Genomic DNA, 24,180 nt, shown 5'->3' on the forward strand with positions numbered 1-24,180 from the left:
AGTAACACCTTAGGATGCTGCAGACATTTCTTTGTTTGCAAGACTCAGGGATACCCAGGCTCTCTTGCCTTTTCAGAGCCAGCTTGAGCCCTGACCAGCATTGCATCTTGTCTCTTGCAGCAATATTGGTGATACTTAGTAGAGAATACTATTCATGTGTGTTCTCATTAAGCCCACCTAATTTAAGCCTGTATCCTTTTACGCCTGTTGAAACCCAGAACCATAATTTTTCTTCAGGATACTGGAATTTCTTGTACTAGAAGGTTATCTGATGGTGTCCTTCAGAAAGACTCTCCAAAATTGCATCCTTTATCCTGAGTCCCCCTGCAGTGCCAGAATTTTTTCAGCATAGTAAAAATATTTCATTCATCAGGAGCTTAGTCATCTGATTCTTGGTGCTGATGCTGCCTTTTGGAACAATGGCTGGCTGCCACTCTGTCTGCTGCTGTAGGAGAGCTGTGCTCAGTAATCTTTGTGTTTCTTTCTCTCTCTCTCTCTTTAATATCCTTGGCTTTATCCTGGGAATTGATTTTTCTAAAATGTCCACCTGGTATATTTTCTCTTCATTAGAAATGGATATGAGGTGTTAATTTGTGCCAATGTCACTGACTTCAGATGATAATGAGTTCAGAAAGGATGGGAAATCAAAGTGTATTACACCATGCATAGAGGAACAAAACTGTGTGGGGAAAATACATGTCTGGGCAAAGTAGCTGGAGGGCACACTACCCCTTCTAACTGTGCCTTTATGTATCTGCCTTTATCCTCCCCTGAAATGATTGGCATGACCAAAGGACCCTGGGGGAAAAGATAGAGAGAACAAGGAGAGTCCCACAAAGCTGTATAATGCATTAGCTGTGAATAAAAGAAAGTCAGGGAGCACAGCTCTGATCATCTTTACTCCATCCTCTCTGTCCCTTTGGGGAAGCCTCAGATCACACATGTCAGCTACCAGGGACACAGAAAAAGGTAAGATGAGCTGCCTGTGCACGTGGAGAGTGATGTAGACACAAATGTGGAGTACACTGATCAAATCCCACATGATGGGAATACATGGTATGGAGCATCCCTGGGTCTGCATTTTTCTCACCCAGCTCCAATGATATCGTACTTGTTCCACTTTCATGTGCATAGGAAAAAAGTAGCCCAAAGAGTTTTTGCTGAACTTTATTTCTCCCTGGATTTTCTTATACTTGGAGGGAAAAACAGAAATATTATAATAATGAAATAATATAATAATGAAAAATGTTGGGTAGGAAAGGATTTAATGAAGACTTCTTGATCAGGATATTAGCAGCAGCATTGTTGCTACACCACAGAATCATTTGGATTGGAAAAGACCATTGAGGCCAACCTTTGGCCAATCACTGCCTTGTCAACTGGGCCATAGCACTGAGTTGTTCCTTGAACATTTCTAGAGATGGCAACACCATCATCTTCCTGGGCAGCCTATTCCATTGCCTTACAACTTCTTCCATGAAGAAATTCCTCCTGCTCTCCAACCTGAACCTCCTCTGGTGCAGATCGAGTCTTTGTCTTCTTGTCCTGGGACCAGAGCAGCATAGATTGCATTTACTGCCCTTAGCCTTGCGCTAATTGCATTTATTGCACAGGAAATCTGCAGTTTCTTTTTTTTCCCCCCTGGAAAGCGAGCCTTAGAAACACTTGTGCACCTTGGGCACAGGGCAGCATGACACACATAACATGGCAAACTTTCAGCAAATTATCATCAAAGCTATTAAATGCCAATCAACTTAGCTGAAATTAAACTAGGTCAGCTTAGTGGCCTGTTGACAATGTCTCTCATTACTGAACTGATACTGCAATAGTTCCTGGGGAAAATGCACTGTTATTGGGTTTTTTTTCCTAATTTTTTTTTTGCTGTTAAAATTAATGAAGGCCAGAACTTGAAGAACTGAAACCCAAACATGGGCTCTCATATCTGTAGTTCGGTTCCCAAGATTGGCCTGATTTTCAAAGATATTGAAACATCTTTGTTCAACAAAGAGCAACAAATCCCACTGAAACTGATTAATATTTTGAATATTTTGTCTAGATTTTCGGGTTAAACGATTAACAGAGATATGCAAATCACTGATGATCCAAGATAACTGCTTTATTTCTGCTGACACTTCCGACAAGAGATGTCACTGTGGAAAGGAAATGAGTCAGGAGAAATGAATTTCTGAACAGTGTGAATACATTCCTGGCAAGACCATTCCAGGAAAATTAAACAGAGTAGCAGATCAAATACGCAGGCAGATGAACTGCAGTAGCAAAACCCATCACACAAAGAGAGTTTTTCCCTCTGATGTGATGACCTGTGTGGTTCTCACAAAAACCTTTACAACAGAGTGGATAGCTTCCTGAGGCTTGCTCAGAGCAAAGCAAAGGAAATACTGACATTTCATGCTTGTAGGGTGTTTGTATTCACTCACTTTTAATGCAGAAACTGATTTGTGACTCTTCCCCTGTATGACAGAAAAAAATCTACCTGAAAGTGGTAAAACTATTACTCCTCCAAATTCCATCAGGTGGTTATTTGCTTATGCAACCTTGAAAAACAACTTTAAAAACTTTTGGATGCTGTCATTACCAGGTTGGATGACATAATGAAAAACTAAGTTTGTGACAATCTGTGATCATCAAGGATAGGACAGAAGGCTTGCATGCCCTGAAGTCTGTGGGAAATCTGGCATTGAAATTAGAGACACTAATAATTCAACACTGATGCTCCTTTCAGAAATGTTGTCTACATGTGACTTTGCCCAACATTTCTCTGTGTGTCTCCTACACTTAAATCACTATGGCCACTGTTTTCCGTGCAGGGATTATGTCTGAGCAAGACACATGCTTATGTACCCATTTAGATGTCACCTACATTAAGCCATCTTCTGTCTTTTCTTCCCAGAACTTCATATTTTTCAATTTTTTATGTTTTATCCAAATTTGCATTTCATATTGACTTTTAATTTAATACCTTCAGCAGCCCACACATTAGAAGGGAGCAGGTGTCACTGATCTGAAAAAAAAATTCTCAAGAAAGGACAATTATTTTAAGCAATACTAACAACCTGATCTAGTTTCTCCAGCTAGGATGCTTTTCAAGTGATGACATGACTATGGGTCAAATTTGAATTCAGTGGTCCTAGGGTAAATCTGAAAAGAGGGAGGAGTGTTTGGTCTACACCCTGAGTTACTGGTAGGAGTCCCCAAAGTCAACAGAGTTAAAGGAGCAGAACCAAATATCTTCCCCTGGTTTAGTGACATTACCTTGGATTTATGTCAGTACAGCTTAGAGCAGACACTCATTTAGCTGAATATTGCCAAGAGGAAAGATCATGGTGAGCTGCTAATATTTGTTGCTGGAAACAATCCAGGAATGATGAAGAAGCCATATTTTACAGAGCTTTGAAACCATCCTCTAGGCACTCTATGTGGGTCAAGGTACTAGGAAATAATGAAAGTCAAATGGGTCCTAGACCTTTCTAATCCTGTCTGATCCAGTGATCCTCCAATTCTGGTCATTTCACTTGAGTCTCTTAATCAATTTCAGGCCAGCAATGAAGGTAGGTATTTAAGAATGCCTTAAAATCCAGCTAGGATCCAGCTTAAATCAAAAAAATATAAATATATTCACTTTTTCAGCTTTTTGCAAATGATTGTCAGAATTTCACACAGAAACTCAACTGTTAACAACCCAGTCTGGGAAGGTGCTGAATGCAGGATGGAGGTGAAAGCCATCAGCTGCCAAGGTACAGTAACACGCTGGCTCTGAGTGCAAAGCTGTGACACAGTCTGCTCTGAGAGACACTCAGAGTTCTGTCATAAACTGGTTTTACTAAGAAAACAGCTTGTGGGCTGAGAAATCAGCACAGAAAGGAAGTCAGGTTTTTTCTCTCAGAACTCATACAGGCTCGTGCAATTTTATAAACAACATGCTCTTTTTTTAGCAGCTTGGAATTTAAGACAAATGCATCCCAAAACTGTTTCCTGGTTTCCTTTCACTGTCAAGGGTAGATTTCCTTCTAGTGCAGACAATCAGAAAATATTATGAACCTTCACAGGAACTTGGAAATATCTGATGATGATCTCATATGATGGCTCAGATGCTCACTATCAGTCTAAACAAAATATCTTCCGGGGGAAAAAAAGGTATGTAAGAGTGGGTGTATATGTATATGAGTGCTTATGCATGTGAATTTTCTTTCTGCCTCTCCAATGAAAGAGGAACACCTACCTTATTTTCTTGACATGTTAAGATCTGGTAAACTATGAGTGAATTCTGTTACTATTTGGTTAAATTAATGTAACAAGGTTCAGGGGAATGATCCAACTTTTTCCAGGTTATGGATGGATATATGTTTTTAATTTCATGACTATTTATGGTTTTGCCAGTAATAGCAGATGAGTTCTATTTCAGACTGACTGTGAGAGTGCTTTGAGGAATCCATACAGCTGATTACCAGTCACAAACCCACAGTTCATATCCCAAGGAAAACACTGCAGTAATATTGTGCATTCTGCATGCTCACCTCCTTGAGAAGTCAGTGAAATTTAGATGCCTGATCTGATAAACAATACCAAAGTAAAGCCCTTAAATTCCTATTCCAGAAACTAGTTCAAGTTAATTACTAACAAATATTCCCCTTGAAGTCTTTGGTTATGAATTTGTCAGATGAAGCCTCAGACATTGACCCTTTTGTCAAGGTGAACCTAATCAACCCAGATAATTTTTTGTTTATCTGATGGAATGCAGGAATGGAGCTCTAATGACAATCTTCTCTAATTCAAACTGCTATGTAAATATCATAAAAACATACATTAAAAAGATGGCCTGGTTCCAGGCATGAAAATATTGCCCTTTGTGATTAATCAAATGAAGAGAAGAGGGTGATTATACTGCCAATGCTAAGAAAAAAATGTTTAAAAAATCAACCAGCAACAAGAGGTTGTACTACTGTTTATTTTCAGTAGTGCCTATACTGTTTTAGCTGGGTTAACATGCTCTGGAAACCTTTAGGATCTTGAAGACTGGTGTCTATCTATGACTTGGATCATTGAGCCTTTCATCCCATGCCTTAGAAATATTTCTTGGCATGATATTTACCTCTTAGAATACAGCCTTATCAAATAAGGGATGGTAAAATAGAAGATAATCCAAATAAGAGAATAAATTCAACAGCAGATAACAATTAAGATATTTGCTTCTTATATTAATATTTCTTTTGCTTTGACTCATTCCTATGTATTTTTTAACTATCTTTTTTCCAAACAAAGTTACTGACAGCACACATTGTAGATGACATGAAATCCCCTGCCAGAAATTACCTTATCTTTTGATATTCACACCATAAGTTTCTGTCTGAGATAGTTATCCTATTGTAATCAAATTCAATAGAGACAACAGAGTTGAGTGTGATTGATCTGATCAAAAGCTTCTGCCTTCTCTAGGATAAGGAGTATACCTTAAAGTTTTCTGAGTTTACAGGCCTTTCCTCTATTGATTATGAAGAAAGCTCATGGCCAGAAGTTTAGATATAAGAGTCCACACAGCAGTGAGATCTATCTCCTCTCTCCTGACTTTAGACTGACTTAGTAGACACATACACTGGGGTTCCTTGTCTTCCATTTCTTTTTTTTTTTTTTTTTAAGACAATGAAAAGGAACTTAGAATCCTCTGGTAACACAATTGTTGTTCTGTATCCACAGAAGTACCACAGTGCGTCACTAACCTTGCATCATCATTCAGAGAACAAACACTGGACGTGACTTAAAATTTTCCTGTATATCTGTTGTGAATGTGAAAAAAATTACTCATATGAGTTTTGTATGTTTCTCTTTTTCAGTCTGTCTGTCTGAGGAGACAGATTGCTTCAGTTCACCTTTAGCATGACACAGATGCCTCACCTAGAAAAACAAGGATCTTATGTTCACTTGTCATCTCTTGATAATGTCTGCAGGAAGCTTAAAGCTTTCCCTGGTTGCTTTGTGTCTCTTTTTTGGACTCTTTTTAAAGACATTCCAAGGTGTTGCTGGACAGCTCCTTTTCCAAAGGATAGCAGTAGCAGAGGCAACAGGAAACCAAAGAACATCCTGCTTAGTCTGATGAACCCTTTGTTAAAATGACATGTGGGTTTTTAGTGTAGTCTACCATGATTTGAAGAAGACCAGAGAGGTACACTATGTCAACCATCTAATGGTTAGTGCTACCTTTTCCTTCCACGTTCTGTATTCTTTTGCCTTCATGGGTTTAACCTAGTTACTTTGGGAGGAGATTGTCAGCATTTTAACCAGACTGAGATGAATATCTGTTTCTTGAGACTGAATTCAGTTATTTACATGCAGTTCTACTCATTTGTGAATGCCTATGAGATAACTTTAACCTCAGCACTGAGGTTTGACTTTACGTGTGTAAATAACAACATTTTACTAGTTGGAATGGCAAGGTTTTTGTAGATAATGATGCCTCTGTTACGGTGGAAAGATTGTCAGACTAGATGTGAGATCATATTTGAACTTTGAAGAATGGGACATAATGTAGACAAGTATTCTCAGCCATGATATAGCTGTGTCACATGTTTTCAATATGAAACTTGACCACAGGTTGTAAATGCAAACAAGGCTGGGGAAAGCCAAAATTGCCTCCTTCTGAGAATTATAAAATGACATTTTGGGAAAAGACGGTTCTGTTCCACTATTAAGTGGTTTCTGGATATTGGATATGACAATGTCAAAAGAATTTTCCAAAATGAATAGGTTTATACTCTGAATGATCTTAAGCTACATATATTTTAATAGCACAGAAAGCAGATGAAACTGTGTCTCTGACATGAGTACACCATCCACAGTAGGCCAGATCTGGTGGAAAGATCTGGAGGCCAAATCAGAATATGTCTCTAATTGTTATTTTTATGTACCCGCTCTGTGAGTGTTGTTGCTGCTTACTTTCCCAGTCCAGCTATTCTCCCTCATCTCACAAAAACATCATGTCTGTGTGCACTGATGGACAGCACCAAGGCAATGGCTCTCACAACCACCAAAGCAGGTGGTTTGTGGCCACTCAAATAGGCTCTGAGAAATCATGGTGATAAAATAGAGGAACTGCATTCAACAAGGACTGCACATCTATTTCTGTGGGAGATATTAGGTATATCAGGTGTGGAAAAAAAGATTACTCAGGTAGATCTGCTGATGTAAGTGTGGCATGACTAAAAAGGAATGTACCTTCTGTGTCTCTTGAAAAGCCTATCAGTGCAATACAAGAGCCATATTGGCTAATAAGTTATGATCCTGGTTAATGGTTATTGAAATGGTTAATCTTTTGTTACCTCCCTTATCTACAACATTTTTCCAAAGTGATGTGATAATATCCTTTTTGCCTCTATAGGGAAGCCTTGAACAAATAATTTTTTGAGGAAGTTGATAGACTGCTGGTAAGAATGCTAAACAAATTAATTTAAAATTAGTTTAAAAAAAATTTAAAATTAACGACTATTTCATGTCTTCTGTGAGAAGATATTGAATATATATACATTTTAGCTTATGTGTCTACTTAAAACACTCCCTAGAAAACAAAATATAATTTTAAAAAATGACCAGCTGATCATTACTATTTGATTTCTTATTTTTAGGAAGGTTTCAGCTGAAGGCATCTATTCTTCTAACCAGTCACCAGGACAGCTTCACTGCGATAACAAAACCGTTTTTAATCTTTAGTAAAACTAAGTGTTATGGGCAATTAAGTAGCAGAAAGATAGTGAAAAAATAATATAAAATATGATTCTGAAATGAAATCCACAAAAGCTTTAACAACACAGCAGTCCTGATGCTTTTTGATGAGAAATATATAACAACCTCATTTTTAAGTGCTACTCGGGTGACTGGGGTAGTAAAAAGTGAACCAGACTCATACATTGTTTCTAGTAGCATTTTTGAGGTTTTGGAAGACAAAGAGACACCTCTCTTGACAACCATAAGAACTCTAAATCTGTCCTCCTTTCCCAAGTCTTTCTTTACAGTGACATTTTAGCTCTTAGCAATGTCTTCTGATGGAGACATTTCATCCAGAAAATTCAATTGCCTACTCCTGCTGCTGCTATGGTTACAGATAATGGCATAACTTCTTGTTCTGGTAGAGACAATGGGTTGTTATGATGGGTCAAAGCAAAAAGTTTCAAAGTTAGAAAGATTTCTCTGAAGGACAGGTGGTTGAGTAGCACTTGAAGGAAAATCCTGTATCTTTTCTCTAGAAGTTGAAGAAAGAGTAAGGTTTACTTTTTCCTTTCTCTGATAGTTTTAAAATTGCATGTGTCTTGTTAAAACATGGCTATGTGTATATGTATTCTTCTAATTATTACTCCAGAATAAAGAACACAACAATATTAGTAGGCAGAGGTGAAATCAGGTTTAGAGGGTGATTAGATCCAATCCCACCCAAAGGCTTCCAGCAGACTAAAACCCAAAGATTTGTGTTTTTCCCGAAGCTTTGCTTGTTAAATCCATCTCCTTTCCCTATGCTCAGCTCATTGACTCCCTGGGAATGCCTCTGTCACCCCACAAAATCCTGTGCTTTCAATGAGGTCAGATGACTTTATGTATATGCAATTTTGGCATGGTCCTGTCACTTATAATTCAGTAGTTTATTTGGGGTTTTTGCGGAAGTTCTCTTGCAAATCTCCCTCACAATAATGTTCCTGTCTAACCCTTTCTATTGATAGGGTGATGCAGGAGAAAAGTACGGGGGAAATGTGTCTTTTGGAGATTTACTACTTTTGTAATATTGCCTGTAATTCTCAGGGTTTTTCTGTCCCTTGCACAGCCTGACAATAGGAAGGATACAGCCTGGCTATAGTGTTCCCCAAGCCTTCATTTCCAGCAGCTCTCTAGTAATTTTGCCAAGCCACAGGGATCAAAAACCCTGGGCCAGAATCTTCTCTTATTTACACTGTTATACATTTGAAGATCAAGCCAGCAGAGTCAACACAGTTTCACAACAGTGAAAGTGATATGAGATCAGAGTTTGATGAGGTGCTTTTGGTTGTCTTTCAAGGAATTCAGAGGTATTCAAATACATTTCAGCCTAGGCATTTGCTGAGTATTTCTGCATATTCATGTTAGCCATGAGGATTTTCTCATCCTTTTCTCTGACACTGGCCACCTCTGCTCAGGTGCTTCATTGTTTAGGCAGCATTAGTGCCAAAACATGAGCTTTTAATGAGATAATGGAAAGCTGTAGAATTAGTAGTTAAATTCAACAGTGCTAAGTGCATCTGCTGTTATTGTTGTAATGTTCTCAAAAAATTTAGTGATGCTTTCCCATTCAAATTGTGAGGAATGTTTAAACTGGTTCCTGGAATGGACTTTTCGTGGCATACTGCTGAGGGCATGCATTTTATGCCCCGAGGTGCTTCATAAGAGCAGGAATGAACATGCAGAGTTTTCTGGTGCAACTTGGAGGACAGCACGGGGAAGAAAAAGCTACACTTGTTCAATGCCATTCCAGCAGAGTTCCCTCCCACAAACTGTCTGGACTCACAGGCACACCCAGGCTTTGTTCTGAAGGGAACTCATTTCTTCACAGCAAAATAAATTCCAAGAACAAATAACAGTTATGATATTTATGAAGCAGGCAGGGATAGTCAAAGAACCAAGACACACAACTGATACTCAGGTTATCCCAGACCATGAGCATAACTGGATTAGGTTTCACCTATTCTATTGGCCAGTGTGTTGTGAAAAAGGATCTGGACAACTTGCAAAGGGTTAGAGTCAACAATAGGAGCCTGCATGGGGTCACACAGCTGGCTTTGCTCCCCATTTGGTTCCATGGACCAGCATTTGGTTAGAACTAAGGCTTCTTTTTTCCATTGTTCTGCATGGTGCTGACAATGAATAGGCTCCTGGGGTTGTGGTTTAAGGGGATTATTAGGCAAAAGAAAAACATGCCTCATACAAAAATCCAGCACTAAAATTTATGAAAGTTTCAAAGACTGATGAAGAGAAGGTGTTGAGCTTTGATTATGGGTTTTCTCAATGTACAAGGCAGAAGAAGGAGACCAAATTCAAGTGGAAGTTTCAGCTCCCTCAAAGCAAACATAGCAGGGTCAGACCAATGCTGGTTTTAATTGCTTGAACCAGAAGGAAAAGAAGACAACAAGGAAGGGCCCCCATATTGTAGCACATTATGTTCTGCTCCTGCTTTTTCTCAAATCCACATGTTGCTGTGGCTATGGTAAAAATGGTTCTTGAGTGGCTGGTATGATTTAACTGCATACACAGCTTTACCAACGTTGCCAAAAATGCTCATTTTTACGTAGACTCTTCCTGTCCATTACAGAGTCAATTCTTTGCATGATCTTGTGGCATCAGAAACAGAAGGATCTGGGTTTTCATGACATTATTCACTTCTCTGTGGGAGCATATGATTGTGAAGTCTGCAAATAAGCTTGCCTGGGGACAAAGGTTTTTCTATTAAGATTTTCTATGAGGCTCCACAACCTTCAGCATTGCTGAGACTTCTGTTGTGTGTTGACTCATACAGAGAAGCCAGGATGACATTATTTGCTTTCTCCAATTTTAATTATTCCTCTCTTTTTCAGCCCACTGCTCTGCTAGGTCATGGATGACAGTATGGGTTTCAACATTTGAGAGAAAGAAGAGAAGAGCTCTGAAGATAGCTCGCTGCATTTGCAATCATATATGCAGCTCATGACCCTGGCCAAGTAAAAATTGAAATGTAAGGAAGCCCTCATAGATTGCTCTTTATTTCTCCTTCTTTTTCCAGTAAAAAACATTCTGTCTTCGATGTTGATTGAACCTCTAAAATGCTCTGCTTCCTTCCTGTCTTTATAATTAGTTTCTTATTTAATGTGTATGTACTTTTATTTTTCTTTTAATGTTTGTACACACTTGTCATTGTAAGAGTGATAAAGAATTGCTTTGATTTTAAGATCCTATTAGCACTTTACTTGAGTAACAAAGAATTGAGACACTTAAACATAATTTCTGGAAATATTTACTCAGTTATTCACTTTTGGGTGCGGTTGTTTATTTTGTGAGAGTAGCCTGCAAAGAGACCACAGATACACTGTCAGCTCTGTCTGAGTTTCAGTTGGAAACTTCAGCTTTTCAAGTGGAACTCAATGGGCATGAGCTGCTGCATCTTCAAATCAAGATAATATTCATATTAATTTCTTGGAAAGTAAACTGTTTGATATTGTGTTGTATATTTTGTAGCTTCTGTGTTGTAGAATGAGATTTTACCCTTTCTGCATTTATGTGTTTAGTGCAGGCCATCTACTGAAATATTTATTTCTAACTCAGAATCATGAATACTTTCACTCTTCTTCAGCTTTTGGATATACTACGTTGGTGGATTGATCCAGCCTAGAGATCAGGTGCCCACCAAAGCTGGATGGAGAAGAGAAAATATAAAAGAAAGCTCATGGGTTGAACAGGGAAAGATCATTTATCAGTTATTGCCATGGGCAAAAGAGACACAAATTTATTATCAATCAAATCAGAGTGGGATAATGAGAAATTAAAATAAATCTTCAAACACCCTCCCCTCATCCTTCCCATCTTCCTGGCCTCAACTTCACCCCTCATTTTCTCTCCCTCCTCCCTCTAGTGATGCAGGGGGATGGGTTTTGGGGGCTGTGGCCAGTTCATCACACATGATCTCTGTCACTCTTTCCTCCTCGGGACAGGGCTCCTCACACCTGCTCCACCATGGGATCCCTCCCATGTGACACAGTCCCTCACATACTTCTCCAAAGTGGGTCTCCTTCCCATGGGCCACAGTAATTCATGAACTGCTCCAGCCAGGGTCTTCCACAGAGTCACAGGTTCTGCCAGCAAACCGGCTCCTGCTCTAGCAGAAGAGATTTATTCAGGAACTGAATAAACTTCTTAATATGATTTCAACTTTCCTGTGTAGCTATCTGGGAAACTAGTGGGGAACAGGCATCATGTACTCTATTAGCAGTTTTTGTACATCTACAGGGAAAATAAAAATTAAAAGAAGTTTTTTATAATTAATCTTTGCATGCCATATGTGTGCTCATGAATGCTTCCAAATAATTGCACAGGAGCTGTAGTTTGTTTTGTGCTCAATGTGACCAATTCTGTGCCAACAAGTTATTGTGCTTGTGACTGCCGTTTGGCGTGTGCAATAAGGTGTTTGCACTTCTGCATGTGTATTTGGGAGAATACAAACCAGGACCTCACAGTTCACAACAGAACAAATGAAGCATGGCAGTGAGTCACAGAGAAGACTGGCTTTGCATGCAAATTCCTTGAATCAGTAGAAGTGCTGGTTTCTAGGACGAAAGCATCTTGTTTCTCTGATTAATTCTTTACACATTATTTTAAAACTTGCTTATTAGCTGTAATTTGTCTTTGTAAGCTTGGTAAACAGGTGTTTTAGCCCTCAAGACCTACAGAGGAACAAGTTTTCTTTTTATTTGCATTTTCAAGTGTTCAGTTGTCACAGCCAGCCATTATGCAGAACTGATTCCAGTGACTAATTTGACTTGACATTTTGATGCCTGTTTCTTTCAGAGTTCCATGTTCTTTGGCTGAGCTTGACCTGGGCCATGTCATTCAGCAAGACATACCTCCATTTTTTAACTACTACTCTACTAAAGAATTATATTCAACCTGTCTGTCTATTTTTCTTACATATATGTACCCATAGCTCTCCCAGATTTCCTTTATGTCAGCAAGGTCAAACTCATTCCTCTTCTAATTATACACAGTACCTATTCAAATCTTTGCTATTTGAGCATGTCAGCTGTTGAAGCAATTACATTAGTGTGAATGTCAAAGAAAACTTAAGAAAAGGAGGGAATACAAATAATTTAAACCTTTAAGAGGAAAAGAAATTTATTCTTTCTGTCACTTTATGTGCTAAGTCCACTCAGACAGTATAGCTTCAGGTGCTAAAGAGTCTGGGGACTGAGCTTGAATTTAGGTTTGAAAGGCTCATATTCTTCACTATTCTTTCTTATTAATGTTTAGATGAAAGCCATAAACTTTTGACCAAATTCATTACCTTCAGGGGAGGATCTGGATGTCTGAAGAAGAAGAAATATTCAGCCTTGCTAACTGAACTTAGTGTCTTTGAGATTGCTTAGAACCCCCCAGAAAAGAAGCAGTGAACTAACGCATATGAAGTGAACAGTTGCCAGACTCTATTGATGAAAACATAGTGGAATCCAATAAATTTTCCATTTGTATTGCATCTCTTCCTTCTGGAAAAAATGTATTGAGAAATGTGTTATGATTCTCAGCTCAAATTAAAATCTCTGCATGCTCTTTGCTTTTTGAGTAAAGACTCTGTTCTATACTTTATGGTACAGGTCTTTACTGGTAGAAATCCCCTCATTTAGCAGTGGAAAAAGCTTAGACATCCTGATTTTCTTATGTGTTTGTGGTTTAGCATCCTTTTCTTCTGGTGTGTGTAGTTCATCCTCTTACTTAGAAAAGCACGAGGAGCAAGGAGGGAAGTCTTGTGCACACAGGGAGCATTTTATTTTAGTGGTGTTTTGACTGATATATTTTCACATATCTTGTGACTTGGGTTTTCTTTGGCTAGAGACAGTCAATGTAGTATTTGGCACTTAAAAGATTACACAATTAATCTTGCAGATGCTAGTCTGCAGAGCCCTAAACCAAATTTCCCAGAGATGACCACTTTCTGCTCTTGTCCTGCACAAGTACCCCAGTTGTTGTCTAATCTCTGCAGGGACACCTGGAGGCCAGCTGAGCTTTCTCACCTGATTTTGATCACCTCAAAAGCAGAGGAAAATACCTCTATTTTTCTGGTTGATTTTGCCTGAAGCAGAGTTAAATGTTCAGAGTGTATTTAATCAATTTTGACAGTGGTGTATTCTGCAGTTGTGGCTATATGTGGGGGCCACAGCAAAACAGCACCACTGTTAAACACCCCGTTTTAGTGCTTTGATTTTTGCAGTCAGTTACACTTCACAGAAATTGAGTAACAATGAAGCCATCATCTCTGCTGCAGGTCAGTGAAACAAAAAATCTATGTTTCAACACTGATGAGGAGGAGCTCCTTTCTACAGTTGGAATAGAATGGACTGGATGACTGGATTCTACTCATTCTGTAATATTACATCTGAATCTCTTCTGCATCATCAAAGGAAGGTAAGATATATGATTACATCAACAAATACATTCAATTAAAGTTTTTTTTAAAACTGGCTAATTTACTCCTGTTCATGTTTCAAAGCCATCCATGCACCAGACAGAAATTTTTCAGTTATGCATTTATTTGTGCAGGAATACCAATCAGGTATTTGCAGGACTTGTAAATTACTTCTGAAGTCATCACTTCCAACTGAAGAAAAAACCCCAAAACTAAATAATCTTTCTCACTTTTAAGATAAAACTGATTTTTATTGTAAAACTCTTCATTATAAAATTGACTTATTTTAACAACAAAACTCTCATAGACTGCATATTTCAGGTTTAAAAATATGTTTGTCTCTTTTAACTTAAAATTATTCAGGAATGAGATTGTTTTGTCTAGGCAAAAAAACACCAAAACAATCTTTCTTCAGTTCCTTCCAAACTTTTTCTTCAAAGCATTTTTTTCAGTACTTTTATCAAGTTTCTCCAGCTTCTCATGAAAAAAAAAAATTCACATCTCATTTTTAGGTTAATCAGTCTGGTTTGAAAATTCCATTATTTTCTGTTAAAATTTTCCTCTCATTATGAAACCAAATGAAACAAAGTGATGCAGACTGAGGTTTTATTCACAAAAACTGGAATGAGAAGAAAAAAACCAGAGGTGAACTGAACTGGAAGAAAAGTCACAGTGGACATATGCATAAAACTTGCATTGAAATAAAGGAAATAAGGCCTTGAAAAAGATTTAAGACAAATCTTATCAAACTGGACTGATCTTTATAATAAACACACTCAGTCTTGTGATCTAATAACTCATTTCATGTTTGGGGAAGTTTGGATTGATATTTTGTAACAGGTTCCAATGTCATGCTTGGGAAATTTTTTTGATTTGTTGCAATTTGGAGGACTGTGATATAGACAGGGCTGTTGAGCCCAGCATAAACAGCTTCAGAGCTATCAAATCTGGAAATTCCCTTTCAACAAAAACCATCCAAAGTTCAGGAACTCACTATTGCATACAAATTGGGTCAATTTGTTATGAGAGAGCTCTAAAAGAGATTATATAATTTCCTGACATTAAAACCACAAATTTGAGGTTTTTTATGATAGCAGAGTTGATCAGTTTCAGAGTGTTTCAGCATTTTGGCATGCCCATAACATGAGGATGCATCATCAACACTAATAAAAGAGCCAGGCTTGATGAAATTTGACCTTCTAGAAACTCCCATTGAGAAGCAAAGAATTCAGCTCTTAGTACTTGCCTTTTTATCTAGTAAGGTGGTTTTGGAGTCTGGATTGGTTGCTCATACCAGGGAAAGAATTCTTCTTCCTCATTGAAAAAAAAAAATCAGGTTTTCAAGTGAAGAGCTAACTTATGTGTTTTAAAGTTGTGTCTGCAGAGGAGATAAATTCCAATTCTTCAAATCTAAAAGAATTCCAATCACAAAGTTACAGATGTAAGACTTAAAAAAGTCCATTACATCTGAATGTCAAATCTTTCTGATTTGTTTTGCTTATGTGCCTGCAATCTTTACTATATTGGTTTTTATTTCTAAATTGGTGCCTTTAAGTATAATTCTTTTAATAGTCAAAATAAAGCAAAATTATAGTTAGTATATTAGAATGCAGAAATTTTTACCTGCAATTCTAAGAGAAGGTGGTTGGGTGCATGATCTACAGCCTGCTTTCAATGTTCAATTGGTTTATTAATCTAAAGTATTTTAATTCTCAAACATATTAATTTCACAATAATTCACAATGTGATTTCAAACCAATTGGGAAAACTAGTCCAAATAGATTCAATTACATAAATTAAAAGATATGTCCATACTTTTGCTTGCTTTTGTTTATATGATGAATCTCAAGCCCAACTCTTCACATCTGCCGGCATGTAATTATCAAATTCTATATTCTAGAATCTGTCTATTAATGTTTATGCAAAACAACATGTACCTTTTCTTATACAAATGATCTATAATTGTACTATAAATTTTTAGCATGCAAATTTTTTTTCCAAACAATTGATCCCAATGGGATAAAAAAATATTAACCTTAATTTATTTCCTTATGCCTGATGTATTTTACTATATAATCAGATTGCTTTTCTTTAAATTAATGTTGTCTCCATACTGGTTTTCTCTATTTGAAGGTATTAATGAATAAATTTAAACTCTGAATCACAGGTGTTTAAATTGGCTGAGGGAATAAATACATTCATAAATACATATCAAACCAGTCAAAGGCTTAGCTCTATATTATGCCTTGATGTGTGTGCACAATTTCCATTACTGTTATTGGGAGATAATGTGGGTGTTGCGAGGTCAGAATATATTCCAGGCAGTATACTGTGACATGTTATTTTCCTACTAGTCCCGTTTTCCCTTCTTTGTATGCTCTTTGCTACAGTAACATAGCATTTGAATTAGAATTTTAGTAACTTTGAACCAAGCAATTGTAGAATTTATACCTTTGTCACAACAAAACAATTTTGCAAGTTTCACACTTGTACTGAAAAACCAAAGACCAAAGTATGCTTAGTCAGATGTTGATACCTAAATTGCAAAAATCCATGTTTAAGCAGATGAAGCCCTCCTGAATTTCTGTTTTTTGATTAGGACCACATGCAATGATAGCAGTAAAAGAAAAGGACATGGTTACTAATGTGGCAGCACAGGGACATTGGCACCCTGATGGTGGTGCAGAAAGATGTACATGTGGCAGTGAAAACCAGTTGTCCTTTAGGCAGGCTCAAACCTGACAGGTGAAAGCAAAAAAACCATCATGTTGGAAATGTTTTCTCAGGATGTTTAAAACTTATTATGAAAAGTTAAATAAAAGTTCCTCTATATTGCTATTATCAATTTTTATTACCACTCCAAAAATCCCAATTTTTTCTGCCTTCATCCCAAATTACACTTCTCTGGGTTTTTATCCCAGCTAGTGACAGGAGTCATCAAAAAATTTGCAGGTTCACAACCCTTATCTGTACAAGAACCAGAGCCAAGGCAATTCCTTAATATTCCTTAATCTAGTGCTTTCCATACTTTTAATGCCATTTGGTTGTGTCTTCTGTTCTCTTGAGAGAAAAGGATAGAGAATGCATAAAACTCAGAATGATGTTCCTCTCACAACGAAAAAATCAGTGCAGAACATCCCACAGCCCAATTTCAAGAAGTGAGTTGTGCTCCCATTCCTGCTGGGATGTGTGTTTAGCACGGTGCCTAATGAAGTGCTAAGTAGCTCTGCTTAGCCAAGGAAAAGGGTATTATTATTCTTCCTTGTGAAATGGATTAGAGGAAATTATTTAGAAGAAACATCTGAATAAAACAAAACAAAGCAAAACAAAACACACACACAGAGCAAGAAAAAGAAAAAAAAGAAGAAAAAATAAAATAAAGGAACATAAAATTCAACTATGTCACAAGCCAGTAAGAGCTTCTCTAATACCAGATGTGTATCACTGGTGGGTACATTCACTGTTCCCTTGATGTGTCCCAGTTATCAGTAGCAGGCAAGAGAACATACACTTGGAGAGGGTGGATCCAGGCGCCAGGCAGCCACCACCTGCAGACTGTAAAGTTTTGGGTTAACCTAAATGCATTTTTTTTTCTCTTGACTTCTAATCAGCTTCAGATGACACACACATTTATTTAATTATTTTTCAAGGTGAAAACTTTTCCTATCAATTGATAATTATTAATCTCTAATTGGAAAAGGAAGAAAATGTAAGTGGAGTTAAACACGTCCTCTAACACCAGAAAGGATCTCTGATATTGAAATACTGAAGCACTTGATCTGTGTACTACACAAAGCAAAATGCAAATGCATGAATTAAAGTCACATTGGTTCTAATGACTTTCAAGGCTGTGGTTAAAAACATGCTGTTATGATGTAGTACTGAGGACTTTTTTTTGTTAAAAGCACAATATAAGTATTACTGACCTTATTTAGTACTGATCTCTACAGATCTACTAGATGCAATAAAAAAAGAATTAGAAGTACAGAGAAAAATAATAAAGGTAATGGTAGAAATATTTCAGCATTGTTTTGCATGCTGTAACAAACTGCAATGTGTGCAAGCAACAGTGGGATAGGTCTTGGTACAACAGGATGATACAATTTACTTGGAAAATCTGCCAGAGGAAGGTGGCATTCTCATAGAAAAGTATAGATTTGGAGGAACCAATTAGAGGTTTAAACCAGAAGAAAAAATACCCATACAATTTCTTGTATCTGTGTCTTGCTTTGGGCATTTTGTTGAGCTCCTGGGGAATTAAATGCATTTTAATTATAATAGATAAACCTTCCAGGGTTTTTGTAGCCTATGTTTCCTTATGAGATCTTGATCTACTAACTGTGGCATCAATCTCTAGGGCAACAGATGCAAACAAGTTACAGTAATCTCTTGTCTACAGTACTGTCATAATTCATTTTGAAAACCATATGAAAATATTTCCTACAGAAAAACAGTCCTTGCATTCCCTTATTTGTGAATTGCATGCCAGAGTGCTCCAATTAGACATCAAGTGAAGAACATGTCCAAGAGATAATGTGTTTATTTATACCCAATATCTCAACATTGTTCAATTTGAAGTACCACAAATTCTTAGTATGTTCTCAGCTGGAGACAGGTGTTATGCATGGTTCATTGTGTAGACTTGGACCAGATCACCTTGAACAAGCTGAAAGGATTATTCAAGGCTTTTATTTATGTAAATAACAAATTTTTGGTCCACTCTCCAAAGCATAAGAAAATAAATAACTTCAGTAGAGGATGTGATGCCTTTTATTGGATTATGGTATATAATGTTTATAAAAGTATTGTTCTCATAAAAATAAATTATTTCAAAGTCTTCAAGTCTGTACCAACCAACACTGATTCCATCAAGGCCACATTTTCTTCTCCTCCTTTAGAAAGGCTGTTTCTTGCATGGGCCCCAGCCCTGCCCTATAGAACAATTGTCTCAGCAAGACCTAATTTCCACGGATTTTTTTGCTACCCCCACTTGATGACCCAACCTACTTCTTTGAGTTGGTCCATGGTCCTGAAGAAGGGAAATAATTACTGAAGTGCTGTTATGCCTTTGGCAAAGGCTCTACTAAAGTATGATACAATAGTTAGAAGAAACTTTATTAAGACCATGATAATGACTAAAATGCATTCCATATTTACTGATGTGGATTTTCTCAGCTGAGCTATGGAGAAAAAGACCATCAAAATAAATAAAGTCAACAGTGTTTTTGCTGGGGGAAATTTGGTGTCATACAACAACAAAAAATCTCCACTGCTATGTGCTATGTGATATTCTGTTGGATGCTTTTAGCCAAACAATGGCAAAATATGCTCATCCTCTCTTGCAAATCTGTCCAAAGTTTGGACTCACTTTGCAAGAAGGTAGGATTTTCAATGTAAGCATTTCTACAAAATTGAAGAAAGTCATTTAGCCAAATTTTGTGGTTGAGCAGGAAATGGGAAAGAAAGAGCCTGAAACCATTCAAAAGAAATTTAAGAGAGACTTGGTTAAGAGTCTAATTTGTCCATTGTATATGTGCACATACCTTGCAACATATTTATTTTGAAGCAAGGTGGTTAAAATTTTACGTTAAAGCCCTTGTTTTATGATATGCACTTAACTGCATTGCATTTCTCACTTGCTATTTCTGAGTGCATGACTTTGAAATGTCAGGGTTCTTTCAAAAGGGTGTCTGTGCATGAAGGAGAAAGAAGCTAATTTCCTAGAGTTCTAATAAAGGAAAAAGGAGAAAAACAAAACAAAACTTCCATCAGGTAGTAACTGAGTGACATGCACAGGTGCCCTTTCAGGCCCAGCAACCTTTGCATCCACTGCAGAGACCTCTTGTCTCTGGAGTTAGTTTGGTGACTCCTGGGTGATGTTCTCATACTTTCTGCTGAATGGCACTAGCAGATACAAAAATGCACATTTTCCCAGTGGAGTTGCACAAAATGTTTGCTGAGGGGTTTGAGAACTGTGAAGCTTCAGATACATCTGCTCCATTTTGTCCAAGTGCTACCTGTCCTACTATACAATGCCACACCTGACTTCCAAACTCTTGGTGAGCTGAATTTTCTTGGATAACACTGGGCTGTATCCTCCTTCAGAGAACCTGGGCCTAGCCATCAGCAGAGGAAACACTGAGTTCACACAAAGAGTGAGAAAGAAAGAGGCACTTCCTGGCCTTGAGAGCTGGCAGCAGGCAGGAAAACACAACCAGTGCGGAAGGAATTTCTAAGCATGCAGCTGCCAACTGCCTCAGCTCTTGTCTGAGCATGGACAAACTCAGGGGCCTTTCAAAAGGCTACAACTAAGCGACAGAAATGGCATGCAAAGTATCCTTAGTCCTGACTTCACTTCCCACCTGTTACATTTTGAGTCTCTACCACACAAAAACACATATTCAGTGTTACCCCAAAAAACAGTTGTTTTATTTGTCTGAAATGGGCAACCACTGTTACCTGAGTGTCTTTGTGAAAAATGGATGAGGTGTTTTGAGAGACAGTGTCTTTAAAAATTCAGTCTGAGACAGATAACAAGTCTGGAAAATTTTAGCCTGAGTGCTTACAGTTTGACAGAATTTTAAGCCACTGAAAATAAAAATTTATTAGGAGTGTTGGATAACTTCAAATTTAGGCAGCGTTGCCACCTCTATTAGCAATATATGTGAAAATTCAACAGCTAGCTACAGAAAATGAGACTCATGTATTAGAGTGTTGGTCTATTAATATGCATATGGAGAAAGAGAGAAAATAAAATGCTTCTTTCCCTATTTTTTTAATGAGACAGAATCATATGTTAGAAAGAAAAACAGACATACTTAAGAAATTAAATTGAACAGAAATAGGAACAACTCTGGGTTTATACATTCCCTTGACAAATCTCTCAAGTTTTTATGACTGTATAATCCAGCTCCTGTCACAGTTTTCTGCCATGGCATCTTTCAGATGATTGGTTTTGTGCATAGTTATTAGTCTGATGCTGCTAATCTCTCATTTCTGAAGGAATAAACTCAAGTGCTTCTAGCTGAATGCTTATACTTTCTTTTAAAAGGATGTAATTCAGGTGTCTTAATGGGAAAGCGGATGATCCATATTTAAAGACAATGTTTGATGTTTTGTACATGCCAGGTGGTCTAGAAATTGGGCAGTATATGGGCAGTATTTTCCAGTTGTATCTGGAAGATGAGTGATAATATTCAACTGTAGTTAATTAGGAAAAACAATTGGTGGCATTTCCTCCACGTGTTTTGGTAGGGTTAAAAGTAATGCATGTACACCAGCTCAGTTTCCCCATATGTGGAGAGGGTGTCTCATCCCCACAGGGCACAGGTTTGTACCACAGAAGAATTGATCCCCCTGTGGAGCTGCTTATTTTTCCCTCTTAATGTATAGAGAGAATGATCTAAATGATTTGTGCACACCAGGCATGCAACATGGCTACACCCAATGGAGATGAAATTCACTTGGGTTGTAATAATTGTCCCCCTTCCTGCAGAGATGAAGCTTACATAGACCTGAATGTTTTGATGTCTTCACAGTGATCTCATCAACTATTAGCAGCTTGGGTTTATTTTATCCTGACTTAAGACCAAATTCTGAACAGATGCAAAAATAGTAAACTTCGTCTCCAGCTATGCAGGATACAGGTGAACCCTGGTTCTGAGTCTTCTCTTCAGCATTTTGTGCTTTTTATCACAAGACACTCCTCAGTTACCTACTAACGTTAGCATAGCTCTACAAAATTTTCAAATCTTGCTTGTAGACTTTATCTGAGCCTTCAGCCAGAAAAAGAAAGTATGAGTAAAAAGTGTGCCTTTTAGAGTAAAATGCTATTTTTGAATGTGTTCTTAACATTGATCTGGAGCAACCAAAACATAGTAAATATGTGAGCATTCCTACTCATTCTGGTTTATCAACTTTCTTTTTGCTTGTTTCTTGACTTTGGAAACTAATTCTACTCATTAGTTCCTGTCAACAGTAAAGAATCATAAGTATTTTTGCTTTCATCACACAAGAAACTCTACAGCTTGTCTTCTTTTCAATCTCCTTCTGGAACCTATTCTGGTTTTGGATATCAAAAGACTAAACATGTGTTCCCCTGTTGATACTAGCCTTATGTCCCAAGAGTCACATTTTTTTTCCATTGCCACTTTTAGATTTTCTCCTAGTATTGAATAGCACAGGAGCTTCTACCACAAGAAAGTCATGAACCTTAGGTGAGACCTCTGGGTTTAGCTGCAGTTCGAGGGATTATGGCCCCTTTAGACAGAAAGTGGCACTACCTCTAGAGAGAGTCTTGGTGATTCAACCTCCAACCTTCCTGCAGTCTATGTCCTGTATTTTGTTCTCCAAAGGACAAGAGACCTGTGACTGCCTTCCTTACATCTCAGTTAAGCAAACTCTAAGTCCAGAGGTTGATGAACAGATGTTGTCTCTGCTCACCTCTCACCATGTGCCCTCTGAAACCCATCCTGAGAAATACCTCTTTGTTCCTCAGAAGAAAGGCATTCTCCCTACTTGTCCTAGGCTGTTCAAAACATGCCAGCAAAGAGGGAAGGGTTTCTTCTCCCTTCTTTCCTTGGAGTTATGCAAAGACCAGAAGCATTTATGGTCTCAGTTTCCCAGTGATCCTTCCCACCTTACTTTCCCGCAGAGATCTTTGTCCACTACTTGTCTTGTCATGTGTCAAATGAGAAAGAAGAGCTGTCTGTGCCTGATTCATTCTTTGAGTATCTGCCACAGCAGTGTAATAAATAACCAGTAACTTTGTGTCCTTAAAATGAGAAATCAATCCACAGAGGCAACTTTTAGATATTCCTAGAATAAGAATCCAAGGAGAAGGAAGATTAGGTGAAGAAGTGAAGAACTTGGCTGTCACCTTGCCTCATGTTTGTTAATTGAAAACAGCTGTAAGAAGAGGCAGCATTCAGCTTCAGGATTCTTTCTGTGTGGAAAGCCAAGGTGAATTCCCTGATTTGCTACAAAAGCTCTCTTCTTTCAGCTGGATTATTGATTTCTTTGACATATTTTAAACATCTCTTTCTAGCTTCTGCTTTTTTCCTTTCCAGACTCTGCCTGCCCTCCTCTGGTCTTTCCACACCTTCACAGGCAAGGAATTGAAATGTTGAAATATTTGATAACCAGAAAATATTATAAGAAGAAAGAAAGAAGGTGTGAATAAAATAGAACTGGTTAAGGTAGTTATGCTGAATATGATGCCTTGCCTTTATCTTAGTATAAGTAATGTGAGAAGTTTTTACCAAATTTAGGACCATTGGCCTATAGTCCAGGTAGGGTTTTTTCTCACACCTTGTTCAGGCACCTCAAAAGTCTCGTGACAAATGACTGTGTCTGTGTGGGCAAAATGTTTATTTCAGGAAAGAACAGTGAAATGACCCACACTCCTTGGGTCACAGTAAAGCATCTACTAAAGTACATATCATCCTGTCTTTTTAGATTACCTTTTTCAATTTTAAAATGCATATGAAAATTTAGGATTCAGAAGTTTGTAGAAAAATAAAAATCAAACAAGATTGTTAGCAAGAAATAATGAAAGAGACTTGTTATTTGGTTGTGATGTTTTCTCCTTCTCCTCAAAGTTACAGATAATTTCAAACTTCTGCTGGCAGTACACAGGGAAAATATCTTCTGAAGTTTGTCAATACATTTATTAATTTTTTGTTCCTGTTCTTCCTGACCATGTGATGTAGCTGGGCAGGTATAGAGCAAGAGAGAAAGAATGAAGATATTCACAACAATGGGGCAGTGCTGGAAAGTTCCTATCTGACTTGTGATGACAAATGATGTTTCAAAGTAATCACTGCCTGGAAAACACACAAGAAAAATACAATATATCCTAGTGATTTCTGTTACTCTTTCTTAAATTTTAAAAACATTTACTTATTCTTTGCATGCTATTTTAAAATATTCACAAGGATCAGTGATATTCAGGGAGTTTGTACTGAGCAGCTGGAAGTCTTTTGTGACTGATCTGACTCACCGTGTCC

This window comes from Melospiza melodia, chromosome 1 (genome assembly GCF_035770615.1).
Source record: "Melospiza melodia melodia isolate bMelMel2 chromosome 1, bMelMel2.pri, whole genome shotgun sequence".
In the NCBI taxonomy this organism is placed as follows: Eukaryota; Metazoa; Chordata; class Aves; order Passeriformes; family Passerellidae; genus Melospiza; species Melospiza melodia.